General features: G+C 39.1%; 1 long non-coding RNA gene across 1 annotated transcript in view; it reads right to left on the minus strand.

Annotated features, from left to right (window-relative positions):
• Window positions 1–2,975: 2,975 nt before the first annotated feature.
• Window positions 2,976–13,656, minus strand: part of LOC106939008 (uncharacterized) — a 17,546-nt gene continuing 6,865 nt past the window's right edge. The window contains exon 2 of the long non-coding RNA XR_001422740.1: window positions 2,976–4,276. This is a non-coding gene — a long non-coding RNA (uncharacterized LOC106939008). The remainder of the gene's footprint in view (window positions 4,277–13,656) is intronic.

Consider the following 13,656-nt stretch of genomic DNA (forward strand, 5'->3'; position numbering starts at 1 on the left):
GGAATAAGTAAATGTTCTGCTGGTGACTGCTAAACACCCTGCTTCAAAAACCTCTAAATTGATTCAGAAACAATTTGTTACCTATCAACCCCAAACCAATTCTGGTCACTCACCTGCCAACCCAGGTGGAGCTTTATTCAAATCTAACCTAAACCTTATCGGTCAGCTTAATTTTTGTTTATTTGGCAGCTTGGTGCTCTTTCTGTAAACTAAACGCCGCTATGCAGTGAAGCTAGTTAAAAATGCTTCACTCCTGTGTCCTAAGTGTCGCTGAGTGAACCTCGCCTGAGCTTTTTACCTTCTGCGCAGTTCTTGTGGGATCTATCGCACTCTTCCTGAGCATCGTGCTGAGACTGCGAGGAAGTTCAACAGTTAAATCTAGTTGAAACTTTGCCAAAAAGAGTAGAAGTTGTTATTGCTTCACCTCCTCCTCCTGTGGAAGTCTGACACACCACCTGAACGTGGGAATCTCCATCCTCCTCCTCTCATGGATCACATTGTGGACTTTGTTTTCCTCTCATTATTAGTTAGTAGATTTTGTAAAAACTGCCCATGCAAAATACGTCCATATTTCCTGTGTTTGTGTGGTTTAGGTTTGTTCTGTTTTGTGCGACACATACATGATGACATGTTAGAGATGTGGTTGTGCTCTTGTGGGTCAGGTGCAGTGATAATATTGTGCGTACCCTCCAATAGTATCCTGCAGGCGTCCCGGTGCTGCTGGAAAAAGAAAACGTTTTGTTATCCTCTGCATGTGTCTATGGAGAACAGACATGGATGACTTTATTTTGCTTGCAATGTTCCTGGAATATTGTGAAAGAAAGTCACAATTTGCATAGATAAGTTTAGGAAGGAATCCTCTGAAAACTTCCAAAATGGCAGGATTTACCAGAAGAAAAAAGTCTCTTAGTTTTCTTCACACCTACGACCCCAGCCTCCTCCTTCCCCGCTCTGACGGCAGCAGCAGCAGATAACTATCTCTCGTATTCTCAAGTCCAAAACTTGGCAGGTAAGCCTTCGTATAAAACATTATAAACTTCTCCTTTTACAAAGCACAACGTTTACTGACCACTTCACTGGCTTATGTGTCAAGTCATCTGTAAAAAAAAAAAAGAGTGGATTAGCATGAAAAAGTTTAGCCTGCTGTTATAATCCTTTCTGCCTTTGGAAAGTGAATGACTTTGAAAGTTGCTATCACAATTACTTCCTCATTCCTCAATCTGCAACTCACTGAAAATAGAAAGAGCAAAGACATTCTTTATATCAGCATCTGCCTCTTTCCCAACATACTCACTGGGGGAATTACAAGTGTCTTTTTTCCTTTTTAATTTATCTTTCATTATACTCTAATGGTTTTTCCCATTAGGAGCTTGGGTGCATAAATGCACATGGAAATGAAAGTTTTTGGTTTGTGTGAGATTAGTATTGAATGGAGGTCAAACACAATAAGTTCAATTTAACGGAAAATAGATATGATTAAACTACACTTGCTCTTGGTGTAACATTTGTCCTCAATCTAAATGGTGCAGCTTTGATAGCTCTGCCCTCATTACACAGCAACAAAAGAACCAGAGCTCCTATTTGCACCACCACCTCATGTTATTTGTAGACTTTTATTTAAATTCTGACTTTCATTCTAAATCCACACTGAAAAAATTATGAAGACTAAGAAATGATCTTGTTGGTATTTAGCATTCCTGCCTGTTAAATGTAACCTTTACATTAAAAATCTCTTTTAGTTTTGCATCTAAAATAGCTTAAAAATGATTAAAGATTTTCTACCATGTACCAGAAGAGAGGATTAGTGTGTGTGTGTGTGCCTTTTATTTGATGCAGTGTAAGGACCATTTTCCTAACACATGCTACATTGTGGGGACCGACTGAGAGCCCCAAAGCCCAGGTCCCACAAGAAGAAGTGTTGCTTAGCTGCTAGGGTTTATGTTTAGGACTGTGGTGTGAACTAAGTTTAGGTTAAGTTTAGGCTAGGAACATACTAGTGATGTAGTTTAGGGAAACTGTCTGGGTTAGGCATAAATACAGTCACTAAAAAGAATGGAAGTCAATAAAAGTTCTCAGAAGTACAAGGGTGTGTGTGTGTGTGTGTGTATTTCTGATTTCTGCCTCAGTTTTGGTGAAACAGTTTGTAAAAACTATAATCTATTTAGGATTATAACTGAAACATCGACTTCAGAGAGATAAAATCTCATCGACATAAAGAGAAAAGCGCGGATTACAGAATGTGTGTCAGGTCACTACAGCAGAGGACACACAGTGATAAACACTTTTCTCTTGACTGGTTCATTTCACTTCCTAAACATTATGGTACTATCTTATCAGGTGTTTGGGGAAGTAACAAAGCTATGTCTATTTTACGATCAGTCAAGTTTATAAGGTTAATGACATTCAGAGCCTCTCCCAAATAACCAAACAAGTCTCGTCCTGCATCGGTTGTGTTGAAGAACAACAAGCTGTCATTTAGAAAACCTGCTGCTCTGTTCATATGGCTGCACTGATCTTAATAAGACATGAATGCATCGTGACATCTGAGTAACATGGAGAATGTAAAATATTAGGATTAGCTATATGTGCTAATCCAGCTATGTGTGGAGAACAAATATTTTAATATTAAACTTAAATTATTGTTTTATTTGTTCACTGCCAGAACACGTCTTTCCAGATAAATAAAAGAATCAAATCCAGATCAGTTCACCATTCAAATAGTTATCAGCTGTGAATACTGAAGAAACAAGACAAATCAATCAATTATTCAATGAGAATATGCAACAAAATCAAATATATGACTCATAATGATAAACAAAATACAACTGATTACTAGCTCTGGAGACCAGCAGCCCCTCTAACACAAGAGTGTGTGACCTATTTTGAAAACCAGAAAAAAAGAATCTGTTATGCAGCAAAGTGTAAAAAGAGTAACATCTTTTTTAAAACTTGGTTATAAAAAAAAAGACAAGACATAAATTTTCATTATGTTCCATTTATTGTTGGCTTACTGGTGTTCGCAATGTGTGAGAAACAAATATGTATACCAGATTTCAACGGCATTGTGAACAACACGCTGCATCTGATCATCCTTAAAGTGTTGCTTACTGTGACACAAAATTACCACAACTTTCAGTCTAAATTATTAACTCTTTATTTATAGAAATGATCTTTATCATTATTCAAAGTGGGAAAAAATATAAAATGAGAACCTAAGTTTTCCATCTGCCAAGGCTGGAATGTGTCTTATGTGTCCAGCGGAAGAAAATAAGCTTTCTACATGGGCACTTCAACTAGAGTCACACCTCTGAAAAGGAAAACTCAGTAACAAACAGCACGCCTTCAGAACAAGTAGATATAGATCAATTTATATAGTTTTATATTAAGCTTCAAAGTTTTTAAAAGAGTACAATAAACACTTCTCAGACATGATAGAAAGAACCGGATGGCTCAGAATCAGAAATATGTAAGCCATAGGAAAATCAAAATCAAATATCAAATAAATGTAAAAGAAGTGACATAAAAATAACAGAAAATCCAATATCCTGCACACATCTTTTCTTACCAAGTTAAAAGTAGATTGTACCAGAGACACCTGACCACACAACAGAATAGAAAAATCTCAAACAGTGGTATTGCATTTAGAAATGCACAACGATTTTCCTGTACAGTTTGGTGCGTCACTGTGTGAGCACGCCTAAAGGGCTGTTTCTCTCATTGGCTGTCACTTACGTTGTTTATATGAAGTCCTCATCTGGTGTGATTTTCCACATCAACATCAGTGCTGTAAACAGGCACACAGCTTGAAGAATAAAAATCCAGTTTTCCTCTACACCACTGCAAGTTTTCTCTGATTTTTATGGGTTTTTGTTGTGTTTTGTTTTTTTTAGGAGATTTCTCAGTCCGGCTGAGAAAATGAGTCCACCCAGTAAGGTTATACATTTAGTAGCGTCCCTGCACCCATTTCACCTCCTTCTCTTCTTCCTCCTGCTCCATGTCCGACTGGCACTAAATACCAAGATTCTGGAAGCTTCCAAAACCTGGGAAAGCAGCTCCAGAAGAGAGCAAATATTAAACTTTGTGTTCCTCATCCTGTGTGCAGTCGAAGGCAAATGTAAGCTTCCATTTCAGTGAGTAACAAAGGAGAAGAGCAGGGGACGACAAAATGCGTTCAGTCTTGATGCATTTTTATAGCCAGTTGTCAGGGAGAGATTGTGCAAAGTCATGCAGTCTCTGGTATGTCCACACGGAAGGAGCTAGCAAACCCTCTTCCTCGCTGTATAGACAGAAAAACAAAAGGCCTGGTGAGACATGAATATTCAATAAAGTGTGTGTGTGTGTGTGTATGCGTGCATGTGTGTGTGTGCACATTCAGAGGTAGTATGCAAAGGGGTGAGATGATGGGGCAAAGAAAACAAAACAGCATTTAAATGGCCTCATTCTCACAGAATTAGAGGTTTATCACACACACAAACAGGGGTGGGAAGTGTCACAATCCTGACATTACTCCTGTGGAACAGCACAGATTATATGGGAGAGCCACAGTAGACAATAGTGGCATTAGAAGAATGAACTATTGAAAATTGTGCTTCGTTTAGGAGACAACAATAGTCACAGGACGCTGAGCCCAACAGTGAAGAACCTAAACACTTATTGCTGTCACTTCTCTGTCTCTGATTTATCACCCCACCCCAACTTCTTTCCAAACTCAGGCCTAAAAAGACAAAAGGCTACGTCTGTGTCACTGGCTGACTTAAACAGATTAGGGTTTCAGACTCTTAGTAGTTTCTCTTTATCCACTCCTCCATACCAAATCAGCCCCCCAGCCCCATCCCTTCCAAATCTATTATCTCCCTAACTGTTTTTTTTTTTTCTGCCAGCCGCTTGCTCCCACTCTGCACAACCAACCCTTCACTCATTATCATGTGAGCAATGCTAATGCAGTTTGAGAGAGAAGTGAGCGGTGATGCCTGTGGGAAACGTACCAATGGCGGAACCTCTTAACTTGGAGAAGTACATCACAAGTACATAATAAGCAGATCTATGGTAAATAGAGCCACAGCGACAGGAAGCAAGTACAGCAGGCATCATATAAAAGCAGACTATCACAAGGGAGGAGAAAGGAAAAGACAATAATGTGAAATTTGTTACCAGAATGGAGCTGTAGTCTGTAGCAGTAACTAGAACAGGAGGCACTGGAATAGTTTAGAATGTTGTATGTCTGATTGTTTCTGCCAGGCTAAGTGTCCAGGGATATGCTTTAGCAAAATAATAGTCTTTGATCTATACTGCTCAAAAAAATAAAGGGAACATTTCACTTTAATTTTGTGTGTGGCTCCAAATCCAGGCCTCCATTGGTTAATAAATTTGATTTCCATTGATGATTTTTGTGTGATTTTGTTGTCAGCACATTCAACTGTGTACAGAACAAAGTATTCAATGAGAATATTTCATTCATTCAGATCTAGGATGTGTTATTTGAGTGTTCCCTTTAGTTTTTTTTGAGCAGTGTAAATATAACCCATTTATTATATGTAGTCATGGTAAAAGAAAGCACATCCAATTCTCTAAAATATGTGACAGATTCTATTAAAACTAAGTCAACATGGAAAGATTGTGATATCCATTATCTTCTGCTTATCCAGGGTCGGGTCACACAGACAACAGCCTAAAGCAGGAAGACCCAGATCCCAGACTTCTCTCTCCCCAACCACTTGGACCAGCTTCTCCAGGGGAATCTCAAGGCATTCCCAGACTAGCCAAGAAGCATAGTCCCTTCAGCATATCCTTGGTCTTCCTCTGGGTCTTCTCCCAGTAGGACATGCCCAGAACACCTCACGAGGGAGGTGTCCTAACCAGATGCCCAAGTCACCTCAAACAGCTCCTCTTGATGTGGAGAAGCAGCAGCTCTTCTCTGAGTCCCTCCCAGATGACCAAGTTTTGAAGAAAGAACCCAGACAACCTGCAAAGGCAACTCATTTCCTCATCTTGTTCTTTAGGTCACTACCCAAAGCTCCTACCCTGGCCATAGATGAGGGTAGGAACATAGACAACGACTAATAAATTCAGAGCGTCACCTTTTGGCTCAGCTTTGTCTTCACCACCACAAAGGTGTTGTCCAGAGCTGTTGTCTTCACAGCTGTTATTAATGCACACAAGACTTGGTAGTAAAAAACAACTTCGCACAGCATCACTTAAGATGCTGCACGAAGCATCTGCAGTGATAGAAAACCTACTTACATCTTTGTAATTAGAGATGAAAAAATGAAAGCCTCCACAGAATTCAAGAGAAGTAGAAACCTGCAGCCAAGTAAAAACCAGCCCCTTGTGTTACGCATTGACCCTTAGTTATTGAGAAACGATTGCTTCTTGGAGGCGTGGACTGTGTTGAGGTTTTACATTTTACCCAAAGGCTAAATGTTTAGCCATGTTTATGCAATGCACGACTGTAAACAACCATCCTTCAACTGTGAAGAGAGAAGTGCTGAAGAGGTGGCTGTTAATGTTAATTCAATATATGGAAGCGGACTGAACAGCTTTGTTCACTTTTTCTGCTACAGGCAGACTACAATTCTAAAACAGCAAAGAAAATTAATGTCATAGTTCACGACCGCTCCTTCTGTTGGCTGATTGACCTGGTAGAAAATCTACCAGAGGGATCAAAGTCAGTGAGAGAACACCCAGACTGAGCTGTGAAGATCAGATTAGAATCAAGCAAAGTTACATAGGAAGGCAAAGAAATCAGGCACTGCTAGTCAAATGCACCTGATGACTCACTACCAGGAGGAATTTAAGCAGTTTGCTGCTCTGGAGAAGACAAGCTTACAAATTCCAGGATGAGAAAACCAACAATCAGGTCAACAATGACCTTAGAGCAATCTTTCTCACACAGTGGCCCACAGAGCACTGGTGGTCCGAGGGCGCCTCCTAATGGTCGACATGGTACTGCATGAAAATGACTGTATTTACAGTGAGGTGAGCTCAAACTGTGACGCAAACAGCTAGCTAACCAGAGGATTATATTTTAAAATAATAACGGACAAATGACTTAAAACCAGGTCACTCAAAAGTGAAGATATCGGTGGAAAGAAAATGACAGGATTATTTATATGATCAGAGGAAGCCAAGTCATATCTGTTGCTGAGAGCATTGATGTGACGTTCACGAGCGATGTGATTCTTTTGATCGCATCTTCAAAAAAAAATGATAATTTTTATATTTAATAGTACACAAGCTGATTTTTGTTTCTGTCAAAGCAACTCAAATCTAGAATTATTTTATTGTAAATTTTATTCAGAATTTTGTTTATCCAGGCAAAGGACACAATATAAGTTAAAATAAGTAAATAAATAAGAAATAAAGTAATAGTAATAAGCATACAACAATAAATAATGAGCAGCACTGGTCTTAAGGACACACACATATTGCTTAATACAGTGTTTTCCAACCCTGGTCCTCCAGGCTCAATGACCTGCATGTTTTAGAAATTTCCCTGTTTTAATGCACCTCATTCAGCTGATTGTAGTTCAGCAAACACCTGCTAATTGAAATCACCTGTGCTGAAGCAAGGAAACGCCTAAAACATGCAGGGCAGCGAGCCTTGAGGACCAGGGTTGGGAAACACTGACTTAATATACTGTTAGATATATATTGAACATTTAAAACGCACAGCACTAGAGACTATCTATGTATTATAAACTCTGATAGCCTCGGGCAGAAAAGATTTTCTGTAGCGTTCCTTAGCACATCTGGGCTGCAGTTATTACAAATAGCCACAAATGTTATTAATGCACACAAGACTTGGTAGTAAAAAACAACTTCTTTTTTTATTACCATGTATTTGATGTCACTTGGATGAACAAAGAAAACAACAGTCAGTACATTAAGGGATTAATATTTTAATTTCAAGATGTAAGATGTTGTGTTGTTGCAGGGCAGTTTCAAGTTAGGTGGTTTGTGTTTGTTAAATAGGTTAACAAATACTGAAAAAGTCTGAGAAAGTGTTTTATGGTGCTTTTCCACTGGTAATTCACTGACTAACCGGTTAATGTGCGATTCGGTTCTACCCCAGGTAGTGAGCCTCTCCATTATACGCTCTGTTCCTCACTATTGTGGGCGGGACGTGAGCTGTGGTCAACTCTCCGCTGATGTTTGCAGGAACACTAAGTATTGCAGCAGGGCCGAGCTCAAATTACGGCAGTGGCACCTATAGCGTCACTTCTGGTGACAGCTGCTGTGGCTGTCATGACCTGCCACAACCTGGCACAGAGTGCAGGTCATAATTTCTGTTGACTGTGTTGTGGGGCCGTTGATCATTGGCATGTGTGCCTTGTTTGGCCAGTCCAGTCTGTGTCTCAGTCCTTACAAAGTTTGAAGCATGACAGTCTAAAATGGAATAAACTGATAATTGATCGAACAAAGAAGTGGCCCAGACGAGATTCCCCGAGTTTAACCCAGTGTGGCCCTCTACCACCATAAGTTTGATTCACATTCACAGGAACGCAACACTTATTAAGAGGAAATGCAAAACAAAAACTTTCCCCATGTCCCCTATGGGGCTTCGTAGCAGGCTGTGCCAGATCCACCAGCTGTTTTATGTATTTATTTATTTATTTTAATCATTCAAATTCAACCTGACACAGAAGCTGCGGTATATGTCACAGAATCAGTGACAGATGTATGTTTTTCTTTTTGGTTCAAAATAAAATAATTCGTATTCAGTCTAACACAAAGCTATGGCATACGTCACAGAAGCTAAAAGATGCCGTTATTAAGCTATGGCAGGTCACGGTTGCCACAAGTTGCAGCCACTAGCAGGTCACTGGCAGGTCGTGGCATTTTATGGCAGCAGTCACCGAAAGTGCTGCTATAGCTGCCACTACCACAATTTGAGCCTGCTGTCTCTCCAGTATTGGAGAACCTTGAGGTTCTGGTTCTGATGGACTAAAATAAACCCAGATATTTAATTTAATCTTGTATACTGATTATTTTTGCTATGCATATGAACATAATTAAAACCTTTTGGATTTAGGCAATGGAGTCAAAAGATGTAAACCAAAAGCCATGCATAAGCTTTATTATTTATTTTAAACCAAATAAAAAATAAAATTCACATCACAAGTTAATATTATGTAGTTCCGATGTTTCACACTGTGGGTGCAAAAGAGCAGTCATTCCTCTGCAAAAGTTACTGCATGTGTTCCTGCCGCCGCTCCTGATTGTTGTCTCTATTAAACTCCTCCATACAGCTCTCTGATAGCAGAGGGCAACCTTAACCCCTAACCCCTAACCCCTAACCCGCCGTCCTCATTTAAAGTTAAATTCTGAACGCTTGTTTTGGAGTTGTGACATAAATCACAAGCCAATCAATGAATGTGGTCAGCTGTCAATAAATTGGTTTCAGTGCTGTACCCTGATCTGTCCTGCTAATACTACCCCTGAAGTAGGTACTAAAGGCTGAGCTACGTCAGATTTGCTAATGGAAAATGAATCTGGCCGAGGCGGAGAGAGAGACTGTCCTGGTGGAGAAACAGACAAGTGCCCGTCTGTTAAGGGTCTTAACTACGGCTGTTGAGAATGACTCTTTTAGAAATCGAGTATTTTATCAATTATTCTTATAATTAATTAATTGAATAAAAAATTTGATAAAGTAGAATACTGGTAAATAATAGTATTATTTACTGCCCAATTTTTCATATTTGCGCATCCCTAACAATTACTTTTCTGTAGTATAGAAAATTAACCTGTAACAATAATAACTCCATTTTTAAGTTAACCTGAACAAACATTATACAAAAATATGAAATGATATTTAATTTAATGATAAAACAGACTCATGAAGCCAAAATGTGTATAAACCAGTTTTTTGGTTAATGCATTCATCTTCAGTCAATTTAATAGATAAACTCTCACTTTGCCCAGATATTTATAGCTTTTTTGTCCATGTCAGCCATGGGACTTGGCTCCATTATACATAAAAATACAAATGACCGCTGTACCGCCACAGTACGCGTCGCCACCCATTTGTTGTGACCGGAATGATGATGAATGTATTTTCCAGTTCATCCATAAAGCTACATTTACACTAAGCATCACCTACAGCAGCCCGCTGAGTTCAGTCTATATAAAAACACTCGCCACGCTCTTCCATGACGTTTGCTTTGAACCAGCCAGCAGGCAGCGGCTCTGGGAGGAGAAAGGCTATCGTACTCCAAGCATCGCGCCAGGCATTTTAAGGATGAATATTGGTCTCCCGAAAAACGATAAAAACTTGGACATTATAATCATTCAATAAAATCCCCACTGGAAAAAACTTAAAACTTAGATCTTAGCACTTAGTAATAACTCAGAGGCAGGAATGAGAGCGTCGCACAACATAATCAGTTACCCGGCCGGAACATGGTGTGATAAATAATAAAACACAATTTAACAAAGCTTCCAGGCAGATAATTTGCCTCAAGGAATTTTAACAATCGAGGTTCTTGAATCATTCAAGGAATCGTTACAGCCAGAGTCCTAACAGACTCTTAATAGGTCTGTTACCTGTTAACTGTACAGTCCAGTCACCAGAGTAAATGTTGGGGTTCATGACAGGATTATCAAAAAGAAACTTGTTCAGAGCCGTCCCTTCTTTCTACAACAGGGGAAGCATGGCTCACAAAGTTGGCAAGCACTGTATGCAGCATGTTAGCGCAAACATCCCCTGCCAAACCAATCACAGTGTTGGATGAACTTCTCCAAATAACAAGGTAGACGTGGAGTACGGCAACTAAAGCTTAGCCAAATTTGAGTCATCCAACCTATAAGACTTGTTGTAGAAACAAGATGGGCCAGAATTTCTCCCTAACAATAAAACGGCTAACCAAGTCAGAAAAAACATGACTGCTGCAGGTTGTTGCTGCTGAAAGTAGTTCTACACACTAATGAGTCATGGGATGTACTTTCGTTTATCATTACCGTAACATTTCGTGTGGCTTTGAAGTTGTGTTAGTGTAAAAGTGGTCAATCAATGTCCTTCAACTGGTTAATAAAACCAGAAACTCTCAGGAAAGCTCAAGCTGTCAAACGTCTCTAAAGTCTTTAGAAATGGTTGTTTAGTTCAAAAGACACAATCTGCATCACATAATATGCCAGAGTTAGCCAAACAGGCTAGTTTTTCATCTGTTGAATGTTGTTTTATTTAGATGTTTTCACTGGTAAATTATATCACTACTAAAAAGTGTTAAGTAAGCTACAAAATGAATGTTATAAAAGCCTTTTAGAGTCAGAAAAAACCTTTGAGCCCTTCAGCTGTAATCTGTAATAAAAACTGAAAAAGGAAAAAAGAGCAGTCTGTTTTTAATTAACGTAATGTTTTAATCCAGCACAAAGGGAGAATAGAAGAATAAAATAAAGAGAAATGTTTGCCTGCTGTTCCTAGCAGCATGCTTTGCTTTTAGATGATGGTGCTCAGGAAGCAGCAGGGCTCTGACTGGCTGATAATTCCATCGAGTTGTTTGGCTGATGAGAGCAGAAGCCCTCTTCAGACGCTGCTTGACAAAATTATAATTAAGTATTATCACCAAATTGCAGTGATTGAGAATGTATCTCTTCATGGCCTTTGAATTGAGTTTAGACAAGCTCATTTCTCTTCCTCGTTCTTTCTCTCTCTCTACATTTTGTTCTCGATTATCTAATTATATAAAGTTGTTTTTATCCTCAGCTCCAATACAATTACATCTTCTGAATAAGATGTTCAGCTCACTGCCTGCTGCTTTTTTCTTCCCTGATTAAAAATTTATATTTTCTTGAAATTACAAGAGCTTTTAAACTGCTGAAGCTATTTTTCACAATCAGACAGAGATTTTTAATTGTTAACATCCTCCTCAATATCAAGATTGCTTATGAGCACAGTTTGCACATGCTGCAGATATTTATGTGATATAAAAATTATCTTGATTTTAATCTTTAATTTATGTACAAATTTACAATCTCACTGAAAAGTAAACACATATAGATAGACATTTTTATTAATCACTGCCTTTCATTGAAGTTTTTTCTTTTATACATGAAGGTGAGAGCCTGTGGGCACAAAGGAATCAGACATATGATCTATTTATACAACCTGAGCAAAAATAGTAAAATAATGCAGAAAAAAATTCCCTACAAAATAATCCCATTCACTTCTACCCAGGTCACTGCCCTTCACACACAGCATCCCTACCCTTGACAAGAGCAGAGCATCCATCCATCCATCCATCCATCCATCCATCCATCCATCCATCCATCCATCCATCCATCCATCCATCCATCCATCCATCCATTTTCTGTACACCCTTGTCCCCCGTGGGGTCGGGAGGGTTAGAGCAGAGCATGTTTTAGTAAAAATTAATTAATATGAAATATTACTGTACATTTTCAAATGTGTCAAGAAAGACCAATTTTCCAGTTGAGTGCTGAAGAGAACATCTCATTTCAAACATGACATAAGGTCATATAACCAGGAGGAGCAGCTCCCTTCCATCTGGTCAGAATTGCGCGCCTTGCTAACGGAGAGCAAAACAACTCCTGGGTCTGAGAGGCTGGAAAAGGCAAATCCTCACCACTGAAGCCAAAGAGAGCCAAGAGAGTTTCAGGTGTTACTGCCACTCTGAGGAACCTGGACAGAGTTTGACAAACATCTGTCCAGAACCAGTCAAGACTGGGACAGGACCAGTACATATGAAACCATGTGGCTTCAGCAGTTTTGCATTTGTCACAGTGTGGAGTGAATTCTAGATGGATATGAGACAGCTCGCTCTGGGGCTCTATGTAGCACTTTGAACTGAATGCTACATTCAGTTCAGTGGTGCACACACAGAGATGTTGCATTAATAAGATTAAGCGTAGAGGTCCATGTCTCATCCAGTATAGTCATGTTGTAGTCTTCCCATGAAGTTTTAGCTTTAGGTGAGGAGATCTCTGTCATATTCAACAATTTATTGTAAAGCCACTAAATCAGCCCTTTAATAATATGATGGTTTCCAACAGTGTATACTCTGGCAAAGAAAATGAGTCTGAAAGATGGGACTGAATAAAGGTTTTGGTTTGCAAATATCTAAAAAAAAAAAGTGGTAAACTAAATTCATTGCTAAATTGTTCAAATGATCCTAATTTCTTCTCTTTGAAAAAGTCTTTCAAATGAGTAAGCCCCTCCTGTCCAAACCTAGGAACAGATGGTTTAAAGACACAGTTAAGTGCAATCGGACTTAACTAGGGAAAAATCATGGAGTTTGAAGTATTGACTAAACTGGCCCCATATGTTCAGTGAATGCTTCACTACAGGATTTAAAATGGGGTTAGATGAAGAGAATGACAGTGGGGAGCAGAGCACCGCCGGAATGGATATATTATTGTCACTGTGTAATTCCATAGTCACCCAGTCAGGATTTAACATGAGTGATGGCAAAAATACCAAAACACTAAGCGCAAGAATTTTGGCTAAAATTTTGATATCTGTGTTTAGGAAAGAATAAATCTGTATAAGATGCATTTCATTGGATTTTTCCCCCTTTTTTGCAATAACAGTTATAGGTTCAGGTTATAACAGGAAAAAAGACCAGCTACCATAACTATGCAGATGATACACAGCTTTACATCACGATGTCACCAGGTGACTCTGAAACATCCAATCACTGA

The sequence above is a fragment of the Poecilia latipinna genome, unplaced genomic scaffold (genome assembly GCF_001443285.1).
Source record: "Poecilia latipinna isolate Pla-1442-1.1 unplaced genomic scaffold, P_latipinna-1.0 Scaffold2748, whole genome shotgun sequence".
In the NCBI taxonomy this organism is placed as follows: Eukaryota; Metazoa; Chordata; class Actinopteri; order Cyprinodontiformes; family Poeciliidae; genus Poecilia; species Poecilia latipinna.